The sequence below is a fragment of the Bacillus rossius genome, unplaced genomic scaffold (genome assembly GCF_032445375.1).
Source record: "Bacillus rossius redtenbacheri isolate Brsri unplaced genomic scaffold, Brsri_v3 Brsri_v3_scf219, whole genome shotgun sequence".
NCBI lineage: Eukaryota > Metazoa > Arthropoda > Insecta > Phasmatodea > Bacillidae > Bacillus > Bacillus rossius.
The window spans coordinates 21,283-35,000 of NW_026962392.1; positions in this window are offsets into that span (position 1 = coordinate 21,283).

Below are 13,718 nucleotides of genomic sequence, written 5' to 3' on the forward strand. Positions count from 1 at the left end.
CGGGCTCCGGGTGTACCCGCGGCAAGGCCCATTTTGTGTTATATAGGGGGTAGTGGTGTCCCGAGGGGGAAAAAATTAACATGTTAAATACTGCTTCCAGGCAATAGGAAAATGTCTCGGCGACGGAACGCACCACTACCCGGCGAATTCCCGCCCCTCGGACTCCGTGCGCCAGCTTGTAAGAGCGAATCGGGACTTGGAAAAAATTTTATCGGGGAGCCAGAAAATTCTCCCGGCGATCAAGGCAATCACCGCCGGGAGAATTTTTTCTAGCTAACCGATTGAAATTTTCAAAGTACCAATTGCCTCGAAAACAACCACGAACGTAAAACAACCACGAACGGAAAACAACCACGAACGACAACAACCACGAACGACAACAACCACGAACGACAACAACCACGAACGGAAAACAACCCCGAACGACAACAACCACGAACGCACAACAACCACGAATGAAAACAACCACGAACGGTAAACAACCACGAACGAAAACAACCACGAACGAAAACCACCTCGTTCGTGGTTGTTCGCCTTGTGGGGCGAATCGGGACATCATGCAAATAGCTGGAGACATTCTCCCGGCGATCGAGGCCTCGGCGCCCGGGAAAAATGCCCGCGCTCGGGCGTTGTGGGCACCCATTGCATGGCCCATTTTGGGTTATATAGGGGGTAGTGGTGTCCCGAGGGGGAAAAAATTAACATGTTAAATACTGCTCCCAGGCAATTGTAAAATGTCTCGGCGACGGAAGGCACCACTACCCGGCATATTTCCGCCCCTCGGACTCCGTGCGCCAGCCTGTAATAGCGAATCGGGACTTAGAAAAAATTCGAGCAGAGAGCCAGAAAATTCTCCCGGCGATGGAGGCCTCCGCGGCCGAGGAAATTGTCATTGGTGATTTTGCATGTTAAATTAACATGTGTATTAACACAGGCTTGGAGAAGCAAGCCTGCGGGACTCTGCAATACATTGAGCGGGGAGCCAGAAAATTCTGGCGGCGACCGAGGCCTCCGCGGCCGGGAGAACTCTCGGCGCTCGGGCTCCGCGTCTACACATGGGGAGCGGGCAGCCAGAAAATTCTGGCGGCGACCGAGGCCTCCGCGGCCGAGGAAATGGTCCTTGGTGATTTTACATGTTAAATTAACATGTGTATTAACACAGGCTGGGAGAAGCAAGCCTGCGGGTCGCTGCAATATATTGAGCGGGGAGCCAGAAATTTCTGGCGGCGACCGAGGCCTCCGCGGCCGGGGAAATAATCCTCGGTAATTTTACATGTTAAATTAACATGTGTATTAACACAGGCTTGGAGAAGCAAGCCTGCGGGACTCTGCAATACATTGAGCGGGGAGCCAGAAATTTCTGGCGGCGACCGAGGCCTCTGCGGCCGGGATAATAATCCTTGGTAATTTTACATGTTAAATTAACATGTGTATTAACACAGGCTGGGAGAACTAGGCATTCTGGACTTTGAAAAATTTCGAGCAGGGGCCGGAGAAATTCTCCCGGCGACCGAGGCCTCCGCGGCCGGGAGAACTCTCGGCGCTCGGGCAGCGCGTCTACCCATGGGGAGCGGGCAGCCAGAAAATTCTGGCGGCGACCGAGGCCTCCGCGGCCGAGGAAAAGGTCATTGGTAATATTACATGTTAAATTAACATGTGTATTAACACATGCTGGGAGAAGCAGGCATTCTGGACTTTGAAAAATTTCGAGCAGGGGCCGGAGAAATTCTCCCGGCGACCGAGGCCTCCGCGGCCGGGAGAACTCTCGGCGCTCGGGCTCCGCGTCTACCAATGGGGAGCGGGCAGCCAGAAAATTCTGGCGGCGACCGAGGCCTCCGCGGCCGAGGAAATGGTCCTTGTTGATTTTACATGTTAAATTAACATGTGTATTAACACAGGCTGGGAGAAGCAAGCCTGCGGGACTCTGCAATACATTGAGCGGGGAGCCAGAAAATTCTGGCGGCGACCGAGGCCTCCGCGGCCGAGGAAATGGTCCTCAATGATTTTACATGTTAAATTATCATGTGTATTAACACAGGCTGGGAGAAGCAAGCCTGCGGGACTCTGCAATACATTGAGCGGGGAGCCAGAAAATTCTGGCGGCGACCGAGGCCTCCGCGGCCGGGGAAATAATCCTCGGTAATTTTACATGTTAAATTAACATGTGTATTAACACAGGCTGGGAGAAGCAGGCATTCTGGACTTTGAAAAATTTCGAGCAGGGGCCGGAGAAATTCTCCCGGCGACCGAGGCCTCCGCGGCCGGGAGAACTTCGGCGCTCGGGCTCCGCGTGTACCCGCCGCAAGGCCCATTTTGGGTTATATAGGGGGTAGTGGTGTCTCTGGAGGGAAAAAATACACGGTAAATATTGCAGCCAGAGCCTATGGCAATCTGTTGGCGACCGAGGCCTCCACACGCCGGCAAATTTTCGGCTCTCGGACTGTGTGTATTCCACTGGAGACAGGCCTGCGGGACTCTGTAATATATTGAGCCGGGAGCCAGAAAATTCTGGCGGCGACCGAGGCCTCCGCGGCCGGGGAAATAATCCTCGGTAATTTTACATGTTAAATTAACATGTGTATTAACACAGGCTGGGAGAAGCAAGCCTGCGGGTCGCTGCAATATATTGAGCGGGGAGCCAGAAAATTCTGGCGGCGACCGAGGCCTCCGCGGCCGGGGAAATAATCCTCGGTAATTTTACATGTTAAATTAACATGTGTATTAACACAGGCTTGGAGAAGCAAGCCTGCGGGACTCTGCAATACATTGAGCGGGGAGCCAGAAAATTCTGGCGGCGACCGCGGCCTCTGCGGCCAGGGAAATAATCCTCGGTAATTTTACATGTTAAATAACCATGTGTATTAACACAGGCTGGGAGAAGCAAGCATGCGGGACTCTGCAATATATTGAGCAGGGAGCCAGAAAATTCTGGCTGCGACCGAGGCCTCTGCGGCCGAGGAAATGGTCATTGGTAATTTTACATGTTAAATTAACATGTGTTTTAACACAGGCTGGGAGATGCAGGCATTCTGGACTTAGAAAAATTTCGAGCAGGGGCCCGAGAAATTCTCCCGGCGACCGAGGCCTCTGCGGCCGGGAGAACTCTCGAAAACCACCTCGTTCGTGGTTGTTTGCCGTGCGGGGCGAATCGGGAAATCTAGCAAATAGCTGAAGACATTCTCCCGGCGATGGAGGCCTCGGCGGCCGGGAAAAACGCCCGCGCTCGGGCGTTGCGCGCCCCCTTGGCAAGGCCCATTTTGGGTTATATAGGGGGTAGTGGTGTCCCGAGGGGAAAAAATTAACATGTTAAATACTGCTCCCAGGCAATTGTAAAATGTCTCGGCGACGGAAGGCACCACTACCCGGCATATTTACGCCCCTCGGACTCCGTGCGCCAGCCTGTAATAGCGAATCGGGACTTAGAAAAAAAATTCGAGCAGGGAGCCAGAACATTTTCCCGGCGATCGAGGCCTCCGCGGCCGAGGAATTTGTCATTGGTGATTTTGCATGTTAAATTAACATGTGTATTAACACAGGCTTGGAGAAGCAAGCCTGCGGGACTCTGCAATACATTGAGCGGGCAGCCAGAAAATTCTGGCGGCGACCGTGGCCTCCGCGGCCGGGGAAATAATCCTCTGTAATTTTACATGTTAAATTAACATGTGTATTAACACAGGCTTGGAGAAGCAAGCCTGCGGGACTCTGCAATACATTGAGCGGGGAGCCAGAAATTTCTGGCGGCGACCGAGGCCTCTGCGGCCGGGATAATAATCCTTGGTAATTTTACATGTTAAATTAACATGTGTATTAACACAGGCTGGGAGAACTAGGCATTCTGGACTTTGAAAAATTTCGAGCAGGGGCCGGAGAAATTCTCCCGGCGACCGAGGCCTCCGCGGCCGGGAGAACTCTCGGCGCTCGGGCTCCGCGTCTACCCATGGGGAGCGGGCAGCCAGAAAATTCTGGCGGCGACCGAGGCCTCCGCGGCCGAGGAAAAGGTCATTGGTAATATTACATGTTAAATTAACATGTGTATTAACACATGCTGGGAGAAGCAGGCATTCTGGACTTTGAAAAATTTCGAGCAGGGGCCGGAGAAATTCTCCCGGCGACCGAGGCCTCCGCGGCCGGGAGAACTCTCGGCGCTCGGGCTCCGCGTCTACCCTTGGGGAGCGGGCAGCCAGAAAATTCTGGCGGCGACCGAGGCCTCCGCGGCCGAGGAAATGGTCCTTGGTGATTTTACATGTTAAATTAACATGTGTATTAACACAGGCTGGGAGAAGCAGGCATTCTGGACTTTGGAAAATTTCGAGCAGGGGCCGGAGAGAAAATCTCCCGGCGACCGAGGCCTCTGCGGCCGGGAGAACTCTCGGCGCTCGGGCTCCGGGTGTACCCGCGGCAAGGCCCATTTTGTGTTATATAGGGGGTAGTGGTGTCCCGAGGGGGAAAAAATTAACATGTTAAATACTGCTTCCAGGCAATAGGAAAATGTCTCGGCGACGGAACACACCACTACCCGGCGAATTCCCGCCCCTCGGACTCCGTGCGCCAGCTAGTAAGAGCGAATCGGGACTTGGAAAAAATTTTATCGGGGAGCCAGAAAATTCTCCCGGCGATCAAGGCAATCACCGCCGGGAGAATTTTTTCTAGCTAACCGATTGAAATTTTCAAAGTACCAATTGCCTCGAAAACAACCACGAACGTAAAACAACCACGAACGGAAAACAACCACGAACGACAACAACCACGAACGACAACAACCACGAACGACAACAACCACGAACGGAAAACAACCCCGAACGACAACAACCACGAACGCACAACAACCACGAATGAAAACAACCACGAACAGTAAACAACCACGAACGAAAACAACCACGAACGAAAACCACCTCGTTCGTGGTTGTTCGCCTTGTGGGGCGAATCGGGACATCATGCAAATAGCTGGAGACATTCTCCCGGCGATCGAGGCCTCGGCGCCCGGGAAAAATGCCCGCGCTCGGGCGTTGTGGGCACCCATTGCATGGCCCATTTTGGGTTATATAGGGGGTAGTGGTGTCCCGAGGGGGAAAAAATTAACATGTTAAATACTGCTCCCAGGCAATTGTAAAATGTCTCGGCGACGGAAGGCACCACTACCCGGCATATTTCCGCCCCTCGGACTCCGTGCGCCAGCCTGTAATAGCGAATCGGGACTTAGAAAAAATTCGAGCAGAGAGCCAGAAAATTCTCCCGGCGATGGAGGCCTCCGCGGCCGAGGAAATTGTCATTGGTGATTTTGCATGTTAAATTAACATGTGTATTAACACAGGCTTGGAGAAGCAAGCCTGCGGGACTCTGCAATACATTGAGCGGGGAGCCAGAAAATTCTGGCGGCGACCGAGGCCTCCGCGGCCGGGAGAACTCTCGGCGCTCGGGCTCCGCGTCTACACATGGGGAGCGGGCAGCCAGAAAATTCTGGCGGCGACCGAGGCCTCCGCGGCCGAGGAAATGGTCCTTGGTGATTTTACATGTTAAATTAACATGTGTATTAACACAGGCTGGGAGAAGCAAGCCTGCGGGTCGCTGCAATATATTGAGCGGGGAGCCAGAAATTTCTGGCGGCGATCGAGGCCTCCGCGGCCGGGGAAATAATCCTCGGTAATTTTACATGTTAAATTAACATGTGTATTAACACAGGCTTGGAGAAGCAAGCCTGCGGGTCTCTGCAATACATTGAGCGGGGAGCCAGAAATTTCTGGCGGCGACCGAGGCCTCTGCGGCCGGGATAATAATCCTTGGTAATTTTACATGTTAAATTAACATGTGTATTAACACAGGCTGGGAGAACTAGGCATTCTGGACTTTGAAAAATTTCGAGCAGGGGCCAGAGAAATTCTCCCGGCGACAGAGGCCTCCGCGGCCGGGAGAAATCTCGGCGCTCGGGCAGCGCGTCTACCCATGGGGAGCGGGCAGCCAGAAAATTCTGGCGGCGACCGAGGCCTCCGCGGACGAGGAAAAGGTCATTGGTAATATTACATGTTAAATTAACATGTGTATTAACACATGCTGGGAGAAGCAGGCATTCTGGACTTTGAAAAATTTCGAGCAGGGGCCGGAGAAATTCTCCCGGCGACCGAGGCCTCCGCGGCCGGGAGAACTCTCGGCGCTCGGGCTCCGCGTCTACCAATGGGGAGCGGGCAGCCAGAAAATTCTGGCGGCGACCGAGGCCTCCGCGGCCGAGGAAATGGTCCTTGTTGATTTTACATGTTAAATTAACATGTGTATTAACACAGGCTGGGAGAAGCAAGCCTGCGGGACTCTGCAATACATTGAGCGGGGAGCCAGAAAATTCTGGCGGCGACCGAGGCCTCCGCGGCCGAGGAAATGGTCCTCAATGATTTTACATGTTAAATTAACATGTGTATTAACACAGGCTGGGAGAAGCAAGCCTGCGGGACTCTGCAATACATTGAGCGGGGAGCCAGAAAATTCTGGCGGCGACCGAGGCCTCCGCGGCCGGGGAAATAATCCTCGGTAATTTTACATGTTAAATTAACATGTGTATTAACACAGGCTGGGAGAAGCAGGCATTCTGGACTTTGAAAAATTTCGAGCAGGGGCCGGAGAAATTCTCCCGGCGACCGAGGCCTCCGCGGCCGGGAGAACTTCGGCGCTCGGGCTCCGCGTGTACACGCCGCAAGGCCCATTTTGGGTTATATAGGGGGTAGTGGTGTCTCTGGAGGGAAAAAATACACGGTAAATATTGCAGCCAGAGCCTATGGCAATCTGTTGGCGACCGAGGCCTCCACACCCCGGCAAATTTTCGGCTCTCGGACTGTGTGTATTCCACTGGAGACAGGCCTGCGGGACTCTGTAATATATTGAGCCGGGAGCCAGAAAATTCTGGCGGCGACCGAAGCCTCCGCGGCCGGGGAAATAATCCTCGGTAATTTTACATGTTAAATTAACATGTGTATTAACACAGGCTGGGAGAAGCAAGCCTGCGGGTCGCTGCAATATATTGAGCGGGGAGCCAGAAAATTCTGGCGGCGACCGAGGCCTCCGCGGCCGGGGAAATAATCCTCGGTAATTTTACATGTTAAATTAACATGTGTATTAACACAGGCTTGGAGAAGCAAGCCTGCGGGACTCTGCAATACATTGAGCGGGGAGCCAGAAAATTCTGGCGGCGACCGCGGCCTCTGCGGCCAGGGAAATAATCCTCGGTAATTTTACATGTTAAATAACCATGTGTATTAACACAGGCTGGGAGAAGCAAGCATGCGGGACTCTGCAATATATTGAGCAGGGAGCCAGAAAATTCTGGCTGCGACCGAGGCCTCTGCGGCCGAGGAAATGGTCATTGGTAATTTTACATGTTAAATTAACATGTGTTTTAACACAGGCTGGGAGATGCAGGCATTCTGGACTTAGAAAAATTTCGAGCAGGGGCCCGAGAAATTCTCCCGGCGACCGAGGCCTCCGCGGCCGGGAGAACTCTCGAAAACCACCTCGTTCGTGGTTGTTTGCCGTGCGGGGCGAATCGGGAAATCTAGCAAATAGCTGAAGACATTCTCCCGGCGATGGAGGCCTCGGCGGCCGGGAAAAACGCCCGCGCTCGGGCGTTGCGCGCCCCCTTGGCAAGGCCCATTTTGGGTTATATAGGGGGTAGTGGTGTCCCGAGGGGAAAAAATTAACATGTTAAATACTGCTCCCAGGCAATTGTAAAATGTCTCGGCGACGGAAGGCACCACTACCCGGCATATTTACGCCCCTCGGACTCCGTGCGCCAGCCTGTAATAGCGAATCGGGACTTAGAAAAAAAATTCGAGCAGGGAGCCAGAACATTTTCCCGGCGATCGAGGCCTCCGCGGCCGAGGAATTTGTCATTGGTGATTTTGCATGTTAAATTAACATGTGTATTAACACAGGCTTGGAGAAGCAAGCCTGCGGGACTCTGCAATACATTGAGCGGGCAGCCAGAAAATTCTGGCGGCGACCGAGGCCTCCGCGGCCGGGGAAATAATCCTCTGTAATTTTACATGTTAAATTAACATGTGTATTAACACAGGCTTGGAGAAGCAAGCCTGCGGGACGCTGCAATACATTGAGCGGGGAGCCAGAAATTTCTGGCGGCGACCGAGGCCTCTGCGGCCGGGATAATAATCCTTGGTAATTTTACATGTTAAATTAACATGTGTATTAACACAGGCTGGGAGAACTAGGCATTCTAGACTTTGAAAAATTTCGAGCAGGGGCCGGAGAAATTCTCCCGGCGACCGAGGCCTCCGCGGCCGGGAGAACTCTCGGCGCTCGGGCTCCGCGTCTACCCATGGGGAGCGGGAAGCCAGAAAATTCTGGCGGCGACCGAGGCCTCCGCGGCCGAGGAAATGGTCCTTGGTGATTTTACATGTTAAATTAACATGTGTATTAACACAGGCTGGGAAAAGCAAGCCTGCGGGACTCTGCAATATATTGAGCGGGGAGCCAGAAAATTCTGGCGGCGACCGAGGCCTCCACGGCCGGGGAAATAATCCTCGGTAATTTAACATGTTAAATTAACATGTGTATTAACACAGGCTTGGAGAAGCATGCCTGCGGGACTCTGCAATACATTGAGCGGGGAGCCAGAAAATTCTGGCGGCGACCGAGGCCTCTGCGGCCGAGGAAATGGTCATTGGTAATTTTACATGTTAAATTAACATGTGTATTAACACAGGCTGGGAAAAGCAAGCCTGCGGGACTCTGCAATATATTGAGCGGGGAGCCAGAAAATTCTGGCGGCGACCGAGGCCTCCACGGCCGGGGAAATAATCCTCGGTAATTTAACATGTTAAATTAACATGTGTATTAACACAGGCTGGGAGAAGCAGGCATTCTGGACTTTGAAAAATTTCGAGCAGGGGCCGGAGAAATTCTCCCGGCGACCGAGGCCTCCGCGGCCGGGAGAACACTCGGCGCTCGGGCTCCGCGTGTACCCGCGGCAAGGCCCATGTTGGGTTATATAGGGGGTAGTGGTGTCCCGAGGGGGAAAAAATTAACATGTTAAATACAGCTTCCAGGCAATAGAAAAATGTCTCGGCGACGGAAGGCACCACTACCCGGCGAATTCCCGCCCCTCTGACTCCGTGCGCCAGCCTGTAATAGCGAATCGGGACTTAGAAAAAATTCGAGCAGGGAGCCAGACAATTCTGTCGGCGACCGAGGCCTCCGTGGCCGGGGAAATAATCCTCGGTAATTTTACATGTTAAATTAACATGTGTATTAACACAGGCTTGGAGAACCAAGCCTGCGGGACTCTGCAATACATTGAGCGGGGAGCCAGAAAATTCTGGCGGCGACCGAGGCCTCCGCGGCCGGGGAAATAATCCTCGGTAATTTTACATGTTAAATTAACATGTGTATTAACACAGGCTTGGAGAACCAAGCCTGCGGGACTCTGCAATACATTGAGAGGTGAGCCAGAAAATTCTGGCGGCGACCGAGGCCTCCGCGGCCGAGGAAATGGTCCTCGGTGATTTTACATGTTAAATTAACATGTGTATTAACACAGGCTGGGAGAAGCAAGCCTGCGGGACTCTGCAATATATTGAGCGGGGAGCCAGAAAATTCTGGCGGCGACCGAGGCCTCCACGGCCGGGGAAATAATCCTCGATAATTTAACATGTTAAATTAACATGTGTATTAACACAGGCTGGGAGAAGCAGGCATTCTGGACTTTGAAAAATTTCGAGCAGGGGCCGGAGAAATTCTCCCGGCGACCGAGGCCTCCGCGGCCGGGAGAACTTCGGCGCTCGGGCTCTGCGTGTACCCACCGCAAGGCCTATTTTGGGTTTTATAGGGGGTAGTGGTGTCTCTGGAGGGAAAAAATACACGGTAAATATTGCAGCCAGAGCCTATGGCAATCTGTTGGCGACCGAGGCCTCCACACCCCGGCAAATTTTCGGCTCTCGGACTGTGTGTATTCCACTGGAGACAGGCCTGCGGGACTCTGTAATATATTGAGCCGGGAGCCAGAAAATTCTGGCGGCGACCGAGGCCTCCGCGGCCGAGGAAAAGGTCATTGGTAAAATTACATGTTAAATTAACATGTGTATTAACACAGGCTGGGAGAAGCAGGCATTCTGGACTTAGAAAAATTTCGAGCAGGGGCCCGAGAAATTCTCCCGGCTACGAGGCCTCCGCGGCCGGGAGAACTCTCGGCGCTCGGGCTCCGCGTCTACACATGGGGAGCGGGCAGCCAGAAAATTCTGGCGGCGACCGAGGCCTCCGCGGCCGAGGAAATGGTCCTTGGTGATTTTACATGTTAAATTAACATGTGTATTAACACAGGCTGGGAGAAGCAAGCCTGCGGGTCGCTGCAATATATTGAGCGGGGAGCCAGAAATTTCTGGCGGCGACCGAGGCCTCCGCGGCCGGGGAAATAATCCTCGGTAATTTTACATGTTAAATTAACATGTGTATTAACACAGGCTTGGAGAAGCAAGCATGCGGGACTCTGCAATATATTGAGCAGGGAGCCAGAAAATTCTGGCTGCGACCGAGGCCTCTGCGGCCGAGGAAATGGTCATTGGTAATTTTACATGTTAAATTAACATGTGTTTTAACACAGGCTGGGAGATGCAGGCATTCTGGACTTAGAAAAATTTCGAGCAGGGGCCAGGGAAATTCTCCCTGCGACCGAGGCCTCCGCGGCCGGGAGAACTCTCGAAAACCACCTCGTTCGTGGTTGTTTGTCGTGCGGGGCGAATCGGGAAATCTAGCAAATAGCTGAAGACATTCTCCCGGCGATGGAGGTCTCGGCGGCCGGGAAAAACGCCCGCGCTCGGGCGTTGCGCGCCCCCTTGGCAAGGCCCATTTTGCGTTATATAGGGGGTAGTGGTGTCACGAGGGGAAAAAATTAACATGTTAAATACTGCTCCCAGGCAATTGTAAAATGTCTCGGCGACGGAAGGCACCACTACCCGGCATATTTACGCCCCTCGGACTCCGTGCGCCAGCCTGTAATAGCGAATCGGGACTTAGAAAAAAAATTCGAGCAGGGAGCCAGAACATTTTCCCGGCGATCGAGGCCTCCGCGGCCGAGGAATTTGTCATTGGTGATTTTGCATGTTAAATTAACATGTGTATTAACACAGGCTTGGAGAAGCAAGCCTGCGGGACTCTGCAATACATTGAGCGGGCAGCCAGAAAATTCTGGCGGCGACCGAGGCCTCCGCGGCCGGGGAAATAATCCTCTGTAATTTTACATGTTAAATTAACATGTGTATTAACACAGGCTTGGAGAAGCAAGCCTGCGGGACTCTGCAATACATTGAGCGGGGAGCCAGAAATTTCTGGCGGCGACCGAGGCCTCTGCGGCCGGGATAATAATCCTTGGTAATTTTACATGTTAAATTAACATGTGTATTAACACAGGCTGGGAGAACTAGGCATTCTGGACTTTGAAAAATTTCGAGCAGGGGCCGGAGAAATTCTCCCGGCGACCGAGGCCTCCGCGGCCGGGAGAACTCTCGGCGCTCGGGCTCCGCGTCTACCCATGGGGAGCGGGCAGCCAGAAAATTCTGGCGGCGACCGAGGCCTCCGCGGCCGAGGAAAAGGTCATTGGTAATATTACATGTTAAATTAACATGTGTATTAACACATGCTGGGAGAAGCAGGCATTCTGGACTTTGAAAAATTTCGAGCAGGGGCCGGAGAAATTCTCCCGGCGACCGAGGCCTCCGCGGCCGGGAGAACTCTCGGCGCTTGGGCAGCGCGTCTACCCATGGGGAGCGGGCAGCCAGAAAATTCTGGCGGTGACCGAGGCCTCCGCGGCCGAGGAAATGGTCCTTGGTGATTTTACATGTTAAATTAACATGTGTATTAACACAGGCTGGGAGAAGCAGGCATTCTGGACTTAGAAAAATTTCGAGCAGGGGCCGTTGAAATTCTCCCGGCGACCGAGGCCTCCGCGGCCGGGAGAACTCTCGGCGCTCGGGCTCCGCGTGTACACGCGTCAAGGCCCATTTTGGGTTATATAGGGTGTAGTGGTGTCTCTGGAGGGAAAAAATACACGGTAAATATTGCAGCCAGAGCCTATGGCAATCTGTTGGCGACCGAGGCCTCCACACCCCGGCAAATTTTCGGCTCTCGGACTGTGTGTATTCCACTGGAGACAGGCCTGCGGGACTGTGCAGTATATTGAGCGGGGAGCCAGGAAAATCTCCCGGCGACCGAGGCCTCCGCGGCCGAGGAAATGGTAATTGGTGGTTTTGCATGTAAAATTAACATGTGTATTAACACAAGCTGGGATGAGAGGAATTTGGCGGCGACCGAGGCCTCCTCACCCCGGCAAAATATCAGCTACCGGGCTCTGCATATTCCTACAGAAGCAGGCCTGCAGGACTCTGCAATATATTGAGCGGGAACCAGAAAATTCTGGCGGCGACCGAGGCCTCCGCGGCCGAGGAAAATTGTCATTGGTGGTTTGCATGTAAAATTAACATGTGTATTAACACAAGCTGTGACCAGAGGAATTTGGCGGCGACCGGGGCCTCCACACCCCGGCAAAATATCAGCTACCGGGCTCTGCTTATTCACATTCAAGCAGGCATTAGGGACTCTGAAAAGTTTCGGGCGGGGAGCCAGAAAATTCTCCCGGCCACAGAGCCCTCCCTCCCGAGAGTCTGTGTAAATGCCTGTTATACAGGCCCCATGAATTCCAGCCTTATAGGTTATTTTAAGTCTCCGTTCGTGGTTGTTCGTAAACAACTGCGATTCGGGATTTTGACCTATTTCCTATGATCATGTTCCCGGAAGTTAGCCAGCCTCTTTCAGTCAAAATCTCATATTTTGGGTACCTTTGTGAACCCATCGATAGGCCCATTTTGGGTATATTAGGGGGACATGCAATCGGGAAAAATTGGAATTATTTGCAATATGGAAAGAATATGTACATAAATGAAAAGGGAGTCCCCCCGAGTTTTCTCGCCCTATATATATTGCAAAAATATCCAATTAATTATTGTGGAACCTGTAGCACCTTTCTATGAAGCAGAATTAACATTACAGAACGGTTTGAATGCTACCACCTCAGTTTCTCTACAATGCATTGGATTTCAAAGAGGTGAATTACTGTGGATGGTACTGTTGTATGGCTAACAAATCGTCTGGGAAACAATGCAGAATTAAATTAAGAAGGTTGTATGTTTTCTGTTACATGGTGGAGGTGCCCTCTAGTACACAGTAAAATGTTTTGTGGACTGCAGCTCCTTGAGGAATTAATTCAGTATGGGTCTTGTAGTGGTCTGAAAGTGGATGATGAAAAAGAATGTATAATGGTATTCAGAGCACCTCGCGGTGAAGCGGACATGCTACCTCAAAATGCTTGATTGATTCATGCCCAGTTCCCCCAAGAAGCGGTACATTGAAAAAATTGATTTACTTTGTGGATGATACTAGCAAATACTATCCGCTGGGGGAAGTAAGCAGAAATTTGGTGGTCGTATGTTTGTTACATGGTAGAGGTGCTTTCTAGTACACAATGAAATGCTTGGTGTACCGCTGCTCCTTGAAGAATTAATTCCATATGGGTCTAGCCGTGGTCTTAACTGTGAACACGAAGAACTATCTAAAGTGGCCTATCTGTCTGAACTGCAATACACAAGCTGCGAGCCAATGCTATACCTTTCTCAGGTAACGAGCTCTTGTGCGGCGATTCGATTGGATGCGAAATGGTGGGGAACGCGTGTCCG